The following is a 10,907-nucleotide window of genomic DNA, read 5'->3' as shown; positions in this document are numbered from 1 at the left end:
AAAAACCTCCAGGGCCTCTGCCAATCTACCCTGGAGGAAAATTCCTTCCCGACCCCAAATATGGCGATCAGTAGAACCCCGAGCATACAGGCAAGATTCTCTAGCCAGACCCACATTTTACCAGCGATGGCACTTTATTACCTAATTGACTAAAATCACGTTATCCCATTAAACCATTCCCTCCATAAACTTATCTAGCCTAATCTTGAAGCCAGAGAGGTCTTTCGCCCCCACCGTTTCCCTCAGAAGGCTGTTCCAAAATTTCACCCCTCTGACGGTTAGAAACCTTCGTCTAATTTCAAGCCTAAACTTCCCCACGGCCAGTTTATATCCATTCGTTCTCGTGTCCACATTAGTACTGAGCTGAAATAATTCCTCTCCCTCCCTGGTATTTATCCCTTTGATGTATTTAAAGAGAGCAATCATATCCCCCCTCAGCCTTCTTTTGATTAGGCTAAACAAACCGAGCTCCTCGAGTCTCCTTTCATAGGAAAGGTTTTCCATTCCTCGGATCATCCTAGTGGCCCTTCTCTGTACCTGTTCCAGTTTGAATTCATCCTTTTTAAACATAGGAGACCAGAACTGCACACAGTACTCCAAATGAGGTCTCACCAGCGCCTTGTATAACGGAAGGAGCACCTCCTTGCCCCTACTAGAAATACCTCGCCTAATGCATCCCAAGATCGCATTAGCTTTTTTAACAGCCGTGTCACATTGCCGGCTCATAGTCATCCTGCGATCAACCAGGACTCCGAGGTCCTTCTCCTCCTCCGTCACTTCTAACCGATGCGTCCCCAGCTTATAACTAAAATTCTTGTTAGTCATCCCTAAATGCATCACCTTACACTTCTCACTATTAAATCTCATCCTATTATTATTACTCCAATTTACAAGGTCATCTAAGTCTCCCTGCAGAATATCCCGATCCTTCTCCGAATTAGCAATACCTCCCAACTTTGTGTCATCCGCAAACTTTATCAGCCCACTCCTACATTCGGTTCCGAGGTCAGTAATAAATAGATTAAATAAAATCGGACCCAAAACCGAACCTTGAGGAACCCCACTGGTGACCTCCCTCCAACCTGACAGTTCCCCTTTCAGTACTACCCGCTGCAGTCTCCCCTTTAACCAATTCTTTATCCACCTCTGGATTTTCATATCGATCCCCATCTTTTCTAGTTTAACCAATAATTCCTCATGCGGTACCGTATCAAACGCTTTACTAAAATCGAGGTATATTAGATCCACCGCATTCCCTTTATCTAGAAGGTCTGTTACTTTCTCAAAGAAGGAGATCAGGTTGGTTTGGCACGATCTACCTTTCGTAAACCCATGTTGTAATTTGTCCCAATTACCATTCAACTCAAGGCCCTTAACTACTTTCTCCTTCAAAATTTTTTCCAAGACCTTGCATACTACAGATGTTAAACTAACAGGCCTGTAATTACCCGGGTCACTTTTTTTCCCCTTCTTGAAAATAGGAACCATGTTAGCTATTTTCCAGTCCAACGGTACCACCCCCGAGTTTACAGATTCATTAAAAATTATCGCTAAGGGGCTTGCAATTTCTTGCGCCACTTCCTTCAATATTCTAGGATGAAGATCATCCGGTCCGCCCGATTTGGTCCTGTTTAGCTGCTGAAGTTTAGCTTCCACCTCTAATACTGTAATGTCATTCCCTCCTTCTTTATTCCCCCCTGTCCTGCTCCCTCTATTCCTAAGCCCTTCGTTAGCCTTATTAAAGACTGATGCAAAATATTCATTTAGATATTGTGCCATGCCTAGATTATCCTTAATCTCCACTCCATCTACATTCTTCAGCGGTCCCACTTCCTCTTTCTTTGTTTTCTTCCTATTTATATGGCTATAAAACCTCTTACTATTTGATTTAATTCCCCTCGCAAGGTCCAACTCTACACGGCTTTTGGCCTTTCTCACTGCATCCCTACATGCTCGGACCTCAATAAGGTAGGTTTCCTTGCTGATCCCTCCCCTCTTCCATTCTTTGTATGCTTTCTGTTTTTTCTTAATTGCCCCTTTGAGACGCCCACTCATCCAGCTAGGTCTAAATCTCCTGCCTACTAATCGTTTTCCCTTTCTTGGTATACAGGCCTCGGACAGCTCATGCAACTTTAATTTGAAATAATTCCAGGCGTCATCTGCCTTTAGATCCCTAAGTATGTTATCCCAATGCACTTCCCTAAGTAGTTGCTTTAATTTATTAAAGTTGGCCTTTTTAAAATCGTAAACCTTAGTCAGAGTTTTATTTCTGTTAAACCTTCCATTTAGTTTAAACCGAATTAGCTCATGGTCACTCGAGCCAAGGTTGTCCCCTACAACCATTTCCTCAATGAGGTCCTCACTACTCACCAGCACCAAATCTAAAATTGCATCCCCCCTCGTCGGTTCAGTTACTACTTGATGAAGGAATTCATCTGCTAGCACGTCTAGGAACATCTGAGCCCTATTATTGTTACTAGCATTTGTTCCCCAATCTATATCTGGGAAGTTAAAGTCCCCCATGATTACACAGTTCTTATTAGTTTTTACTTCCCTAAAAACATTAAATAGTTCTCTGTCCGCATCCAGGCTAGATCCTGGCGGTCTATAGCACACCCCAAGCACTATCTCAGGGGAGGCTCTAGTAGTTCTATTACCCAGTGTAATTATTGCCCAGACAGACTCTGTCTTATCCATTCCATCACTTATTATTTCTTTGCATTTTACCTCATTATTGACATACAATGCCACTCCCCCACCTTTACCTTTTTTCCGGTCATTCCTAAACAGCACATACCCTTCCATACCTGTACTCCAGTCATGACTACCGTTCCACCACGTTTCGGTTATTCCCAATGCAAAATAATGCATTTTAAAAATCTTGGCCTAATAGGAAATGTATATTCATACAAGTTTTCAGTCACAAATATAGCATTCTGGAGCAAAGTCACTAAAACTCAGTCCAACAAACAAATGCTCCTTTAATGTGTCCCTCCCTTTTCCCTCCACTGCACCCCACTCAGAGTTGTTCTCCTTGTTCAGTGAAGACCCAGAGAAAGCACCTTGCTTGTTCTTTCAGCCACTCACAACTCACTCTGGCTGCTGTTTTTCGTCATGCCACTGTTCACTCCACTGCTCCATCGCTGATGGCCTGTGCCATCAACTTCTGCTGCCACCTGCCACTGTGACCTCTGCATGTTGGGCTCTTGTGGTTCCACCCAGCTCTCAGTGGTTTCAGATCTCAGTGGGGGAACCTAACTTCTAGCGCAGGCTGGACAGTCTCTTTCACAGAAACACTGTCCTGCAGCAGGTGTCAGCACTTAGACCTGATTATCAGCGATTTCAGCTGTAGTGGTTACTTAAAAAAACAAAATACTCTCTATGGAGCATAATCAGCTAAATCTTTAAATAGGGGAGAGGGGCAGGTCAAATAGTGCCTGTGACTCTTAGGCAGAGCCCACACCACCAAGCAAAACACCTGTCCCCCACCCTCTCTCTCTCTCTCTCCACTGGGATCTGGCATGCAAATCCCCTGCTTAGCGAGTGCAGTTCAGTTGAGGGTGACCAGTGCTTAATTTGTAATGAAAGAGGTGCCAGGGCTCAAGCAAGTTTTTTACATTCATCACTGCTGTAGCAAGATCAGAGGTCCTGGGGCTATGAACTGCCAAGCCTAGATGTGCCAGGGCTCAGACTTGGCAAAAATTAAGCAATGAGGGTGACCCCCTCAATCAAGACAGGCAAAGTAAAGACCTTCTGCCCTTTACTCATACAATAAGTTTTGCCACCCCCTGCATTCAGTACTAAAATGATTTCTGACACAACACCAGCCAAAATTGATCACATGGGCAGCACAGTTCTGTCTGCCGGATACCTAGGTACCTAGGATACCTAGATGTGTTCATGTAAATACATTCTGGTCCTGAACTCTCCCCCCACCCTCCCCAATTCCTGGCTCATCACTAGCTTTCAGGGGAGAGCTCATTCAGACCTTGGTGGCAAATCATAATTTGAAATTATAAGTTTGGCCAACATCACCGAAACGAATGCGCCAACATTGTGATAAAAACAATAGCTGTGTGAGGAAGCTAGTCTTTGTTCATTCTTTTCAAACCTATTATGATTTTTCAGGTATGTATTTTATCATATGCTGAACATGCTTTTAAAGTGTGTATTAATGTTTTGATTTCAATTCAGATTTCCAACTGACTAAACTGGCACCACTGCGATGTAACTAGCTGACCACCGGGGGGAGGGGGCGGTGATGGAAAATCCGTGAGGTGGTGTGTGTGTGTAGGGAAATCCCTGGAGATGGGGTCTGCACCTGAGAGAAGCAGAGATAGGAACAATGTGCAGTCACTGCACAGACCCAGAGGGATCATAGGAACTCATAGACTCATAGACTTTAAGGTCAGAAGGGACCATTATGATCATCTAGTCTGACCTCCCGCATGATGCAGGCCACAAAAGCTGACCCACCCACTCCTGGAATAATTCTCTCCCTTGACTCAGCTGTTGAAGTCCCCAAATCATGATTTAAAGACTTCAAGTCGCAGAGAATCCTCCAGCCAGCGACCCCTGCCCCATGCTGCGGAGGAAGGCGAAAAACCTCCAGGGCCTCTCCATCAGCAGGTGGATCTCATCACAACAGACTGGTGTCCATTCAGAGAGTGGAACTGGACCAGGCTGTGACAAGGGTGTCCCCAGGATGTTACAGCAGGGTGCACCACAGTTGCATCAGCAGAAAAAAGGCCCCAATCTCATGAAGTGCTGAGCACCTCTTGCCAGGTTCGGAGTGTCCTCAACTCCCTTTGATATCAATGTACCTCAAAGCAGGTGCTCAGCAACCAGCAGGATTGGGCCCTACATGCCAGTGAGTAGCTGCTACATTCAGCGGGCCCCAGCACTGTTAGGGTGGATTTTGCTCTATGGGCCAGAACCTCAGCTGGTGTAAATCAGGTTAGCTGAGTTGAGCTAACTCTTTATTTCTGAGCACTAGTCAGCTATTAAGGTGACATCCCATCCAGCTCCACGCACTTGTTTTTAATCTTGTCAGTTTCACTGTAAAGAAAGCGGTTTCAATTCTGATCTTCGTGCGCAGCAGCCCTCCCACCCCCATCCAGTGATCGGCAAGCTGCGGGTTACATTTTGGGTCTATCAAGCCACATCCCCTTGCAAAAACCTGAAGCAGCAGCAACCAATATAGATATGAGAGAGGAGGGCAGGCCAATGAAGGCAAGTGTCACTTTCAGGAAATTCTACCTCCACGAAAAGGTTTAAAGGGGACGAACAAAGAGCAGAAACCCCCATCACAGCAAGCAGGGGATCAGAGAGGAGCTGCTGAGGTAGGTGAAGCTGTCCCATCTTTTTCTGTCTTCACGGTGACTCGTGGGGTGAGCTGAGTCATTCTACGGTTTCTGTCAAGGGCTGGATTCTCTGAGGTTGGTTAATAGTCATGGATGGTCTTTTCTGCTATGATTTATTGAAACAGAATTTTTTCAGGTAGGTAGGGAGAAAAGTGTATCAGCTTAATAGAAACAGCTGGGGACAGATGCTTGTACTCATCACTTTGCACACATATATGGAACAGTGTACTCACACACTCATAAGATGGTCACAGTTATAAGTACATACTTATAAACAAGTCAGTTGATACGCACACTTACTCATATAATGATTACAGCTACACACACACAGAGGACAGTATATATTCTCACACACACATACAGACTCTCACCAGGCGTCACACACTTGTTGGTATACTGACACTCCCAGCCATACCGGTGCATGCATACTCACAGCCACATAGAATCGTAGGACTGGAAGGGACCTCAAGAGGTCATCTAGTCCAACCCCCTACACTCGTGGCAGGACTAAATATTATCTAGACCATCCAGACAGGTATTTGTCTAACCTGCTCTTAAAAATCTCCAATGATGGAGATTCCACAACCTTCCTGGGCAATTTATGCCAGTGCTTAACCACCCTGACAGGAAGTTTTTTCTAATGTCCAACCTAATCCTCCCTTGCTGCAATTTAAGCCCATTTCTTCTTGTCCTATCCTCAGAGGTTAACTACAACAATTTTTCTCCCTCCTCCTTGCAACAGCTTTTTATGTACTTGAAAACTATTATCATGTCCCCTCTCAGTCTTCTCTTTTCCAGACTAAACAAACTCAAATTTTCCAGTCTTCCTTCATAGGTCATGTTTTCTAGACCTTTAATAATTGTTGTTGCTCTTCTCTGGATTTTCTCCAATTTGTCCACATCTTTCCTGAATGTATCACCCAGAACTGGACACAATACTCCAGCTGAGGCCTAATCAGTGCAGAGTAGAGCAGAAGAATTATTTCTCATGTCTTGCTTACAACACTCCTGCTAATACATCCCGGAATTATGTTCACTTTTTTTTTTTTGCAACAGTGTTACATTGTTGATTCATATTTAGACTGTGATCCACTATAACAAGGAGTCCGGTGGCACCTTAAAGACTAACAGATTTATTTGGGCATAAGCTTTCGTGGGTAAAAAAACACTTCTTCAGATGCATGGAGTGAAAATTACAGATGCAGGCATTATATACTGACACATGAAGAGAAGGGAGTACCTTACACGTGGAGAACCAGTGTTGACAGGGCCAATTCAATCAGGGTAGATGTAGTCCACTCCCAATCATTGATGAGGAGGTGTCAATTCCAGGGGAGGCAAAGCTGCTTTTGTAATGAGCCAGCCACTCCCAGTCCCTATTCAAGCCCGAATTAATGGTGTTAAATTTGCAAATGAATTTTAGTTCTGCAGTTTCTCTTTGAAGTCTATTTCTGAAGTTTTTTTTGTTCAAGTATGGCTACTTTTAAATCTGTTATAGAATGTCCAGGAAGATTGAAGTGTTCTCCTACTGGCTTTTGTATGTTATCATTCCTGATGTCCGATTTGTGTCCATTTATTCTTTTATGTAGAGACTGTTCGGTTTGGCCAATGTACATGGCAGAGGGGCATTGCTGGCACATGATGTCATATATAACATTAGTAAACGTGCAGGTGAATGAGTCCCTGATGGTGTGTCTGATGTGGTTGGGTCCTCTGATGGTGTCGCTAGAGTAGATATGGGGACAGAGTAGGCAACGAGGTTTGGTACAGGGATTGGTTCCTGGGTTAGTGTTTCTGTGGTGTGGTGTGTAGTTGCTGGTGAGTATTTGCTTTGGGTGTATCTTAGGGCTTGGCTGTAGACAATGGATCGTGTGATGTGTCCTGGATGGAAGCTGGAGGCATGTAGGTAAGTGTAGCGGTCAGTAGGTTTCTGGTATAGGGTGGTGTTTATGTGACCATCACTTATTTGCACTGTAATGTTCAGGAAGTGGATCTCTTGTGTCAACTGAATTTGCTCCAATCCCTCAGAAAGAGACAAACACCTACAAGATCTTTATTAAGCATTCTTAAAACTACAATACCCACCTGGGGAAGTGAGGAAACAGATTGACAGAGCGAGACGGGTACTCAGAAGTCACCTACTACAGGACAGGCCTAACAAGGAAAATAACAGAACACCACTGGCCATCACTTACAGTCCCCAGTTAAAACCTCTCCAGCACATCATCAACGATTTCCTGGAAAACGATCCCTCACTCTCACAGACCTTGGGAGGCAGGCCAGTCCTCGCTTACAGACAGCCCCCCAACCTAAAGCAAATACTCACCAGCAACTACATACCACACCACAGAAACACTAAGCCAGGAATCAGAGTAGCAGCCATGTTAGTCTGTATCCGCAAAAAGAACAGGAGTACTTGTGGCACCTTAGAGACTAACAAATTTATTTGAGCATAAGCTTTCGTGGTCTACATCCCACTTCTTCGGATGCATAGAATGGAACATATATTGAGGAGATATATATACACACACATACAGAGAGCATGAACAGGTGGGAGTTGTCTTACCAACTCTAAGAGGCCAATTAAGTAAGAGAAAAAAAACTTTTGAAGTGATAATCAAGATAGCCCAGTACAGACAGGTTGATAAGAAGTGTGAGAGTACTTACATGGGGAGATAGATTCAATGTTTGTAATGGCTCAGCCATTCTCAGTCTTTATTCAAACCTAAATTGATTGTGTCTAATTTGCATATCAATTCGAGTTCAGCAGTTTCTCAGTTGGAGTCTGTTTTTGAAGCTTTTCTGTTGTAAAATAGCCACCCGCAGGTCTATTATTGAATGACCAGACAGGTTAAAGTGTTCTCCCACTGGTTTTTGAGTATTATGATTCTCCAACGAGAAACTGCAAAACTAAAATTCATTTGCAAATTTAACACCATTAATTTGGGCTTGAATAGGGATTGGGAGTGGCTGGCTCATTACAAAAGCAGCTTTGCCTCCCCTGGAACTGACACCTCCTCAACAATGATTGGGAGTGGACCACATCCACCCTGATCGAATTGGCCCTGTCAACACTGGTTCTCCACTTGTGAGGTAACTCCCTTCTCTTCATGTGTCAGTGAATAATGCCTGCATCTGTAATTTTCACTCCATGCATCTGAAGAAGTGTTTTTTTACCCACGAAAGCTTATGCCCAAATAAATCTGTTAGTCTTTAAGGTGCCACTGGACTCCTTGTTGTTTCTGCGGATACAGACTAACACGGCTACCCCCGATACTTGATCCACTATGACTCCCGAATCCCTTTCCAGAGTACTCCTTCCTAGGCAGTCATTTCCCATTTTGTATGTGTGCAACTGATTGCTCCTGCACATTGCATTTGCCTAGTGATCTGCACAAGGACGCCTGAACTCTGTGACACACTGGCTCGGGTTCCACATCAGCCCAGTGCAGCAGGACAGAAACTCTGTGACTGATTCAAGTGATCTAAGCGTCTGAGGTTTTAAACAAATTAAACATGACAGCAGGGAATCCAGTCAGCACTGTGTCCCTCATGCTATTTCACAGTAATGTCATTGTCTAGGCTGGTTTCTTCCCCCACCCCCTGTTTTCTTTGTGTTGGAGATGGGTGTGTTGATAACTGTGTTGCAGAAAATGCTGGGGGGGGGGGGGGCAGAGTTGGAGGTTTTAGCTCCTCGGAAGGTGGAGGAGGTTGTTAGGGCCTTGTGTGGGGGTGTGACCTTCCCCAAGGCTTTGACATCTGGGAGAGGATGCATATTTTCCCCTCCCCCTTGTAATTTCAGCTGGAGCTGACTTGACACTTGGCAGGGAGAGGTTGGACTCTTGAGTTCCCCACTTCTGCAGCCTGTGTCAGCAGCTAATGAGCCAGCATGCCCCAGCATTCGCCACTCTATCCAGCAGCCACAGATAAGCACATTCCTGGAAAGTTTCTGCTAAAACACTCAGCAGTGAAATAGCAAACACTAGCAAGGCTGTTGTCGTCCAGCTTCTGTGTTAACACCCCATTGGGATGAATGGAGCACTCCCTACACTGCAGAGCAAGTGGGGCAGCTCTCTGGCTGCAGGCTCAGGGAGATGTCACACACTGGTTCACAGCTAGCTCCTGTTTTGAAGATTTTCCTCATAACTCTAAGGGTCAGAAATTTACGTCTTTTAAATTAAAGCTCAGACTCCATGGAGTACAATTCATGGGCAGCCGAATTTCACAGCCACGGAATCTCAGAATATATAGGCCCCCTCCCCATACACATGCATACAGACAGGCTCAGGTTTATAAGCATGTTTACATCTGCAATGCATGTACGTTTACACACATCTGAACACACACCAATTCTATAAGAGCATGTGCAGATACACACCAACCTGTTCACTCTCCTGTTTGCATTCCTTTGCACATGTGCTCCCTTTCAGAGGAGGGGTGACCCTCTGCATTGCATCCCTTAGCAAGTGAGCTCAGTTTTATTTTCCCACCCAAGGGTTCACATGTCCAGGTCTGAACAGTATCTGAGAGCGGAGACCCTCTGAAAAATTCTCTGGCGTAGTGCAGCTGTCAGCCCTGAGGACCCATCACCCAGCATGAGCCCAACCAGCGCTGCCAACCTTGGTGCTCTGAGAAAGAGAGACAGACAGACTGATGCATGAATAGCAAGCAGTAAGCTCAGTGGTATACATCATCCTTTTGTGTAGCTTCCTTCGTGCTGTTCATTCTCTCTGGGGCACCTGACACTGGCCACTGTCAGAAGACAGGATACTGGGCTAGATGGATCTTTGGTCTGACCCAGTAGGGCCATTCTTATGTTTTTTATGTTCAAAGAGTGTCTCAGAGTAAAACAGCGCTTCAAAGACACTGCAGTGTGAATACACTGGTCTCCCCATCACACGCCAGTGGCCATGGCAAAGGGAGTACAGGAAGCAAAGGTCAGAGAGGAAGGTGGTGTTTAAATTGGAGGTGAGAGCTGAACTAAGAGGAGTCCTAGGAGATAGAAAGACACATGGAGGCTGTTCCTGATGGCAGGAGTTGTGGAGGAGAAGGTTCTTGGCACAGTAACAGACAGATAGTACTAGATGAAGGGAGCTGAGTGGCAGGGTCTGTATGAGGCAGGCTTGAACCAATACATGGAGAGTTTTACAATGAAAAGGTTTGATGTTCAGGGTAATGCACAAAGGGCTGAGCTTTAGATTCCCCCTTGATAAAACAGGGAAAACAACCCTTCCATTCTCTCACCCTTTGTCTGTCTGACCTACATAGATTGCAGATGATCTGGGGCAGGGATTCTCTCACCTTGTGTTTGCACAGTGCTTAGTGCAATGAGTCCCATGCTAGCTGGGGCTTCTAGCCATTGCTAACATACAAATAATGGATGCTGTCTTGCACTCAGAGTCACCAGCTGGGGAATGCAAGTTGAGTGGTGGAGGGATAATAGGGTTACCATACGTCCTCTTTTTCCCGGACATGTCCGGCTTTTCGGCACTCAAACCCCCGTCCCGGGGGGAATTGCCAAAAAGCCGAACATGTCCGGGAAAA

Source organism: Terrapene carolina, unplaced genomic scaffold (genome assembly GCF_002925995.2).
Source record: "Terrapene carolina triunguis isolate 2854851 unplaced genomic scaffold, T_m_triunguis-2.0 Scaffold983, whole genome shotgun sequence".
NCBI classification, from domain to species: Eukaryota; Metazoa; Chordata; order Testudines; family Emydidae; genus Terrapene; species Terrapene triunguis.
Note: the sequence above shows the minus strand (reverse complement) of the source record.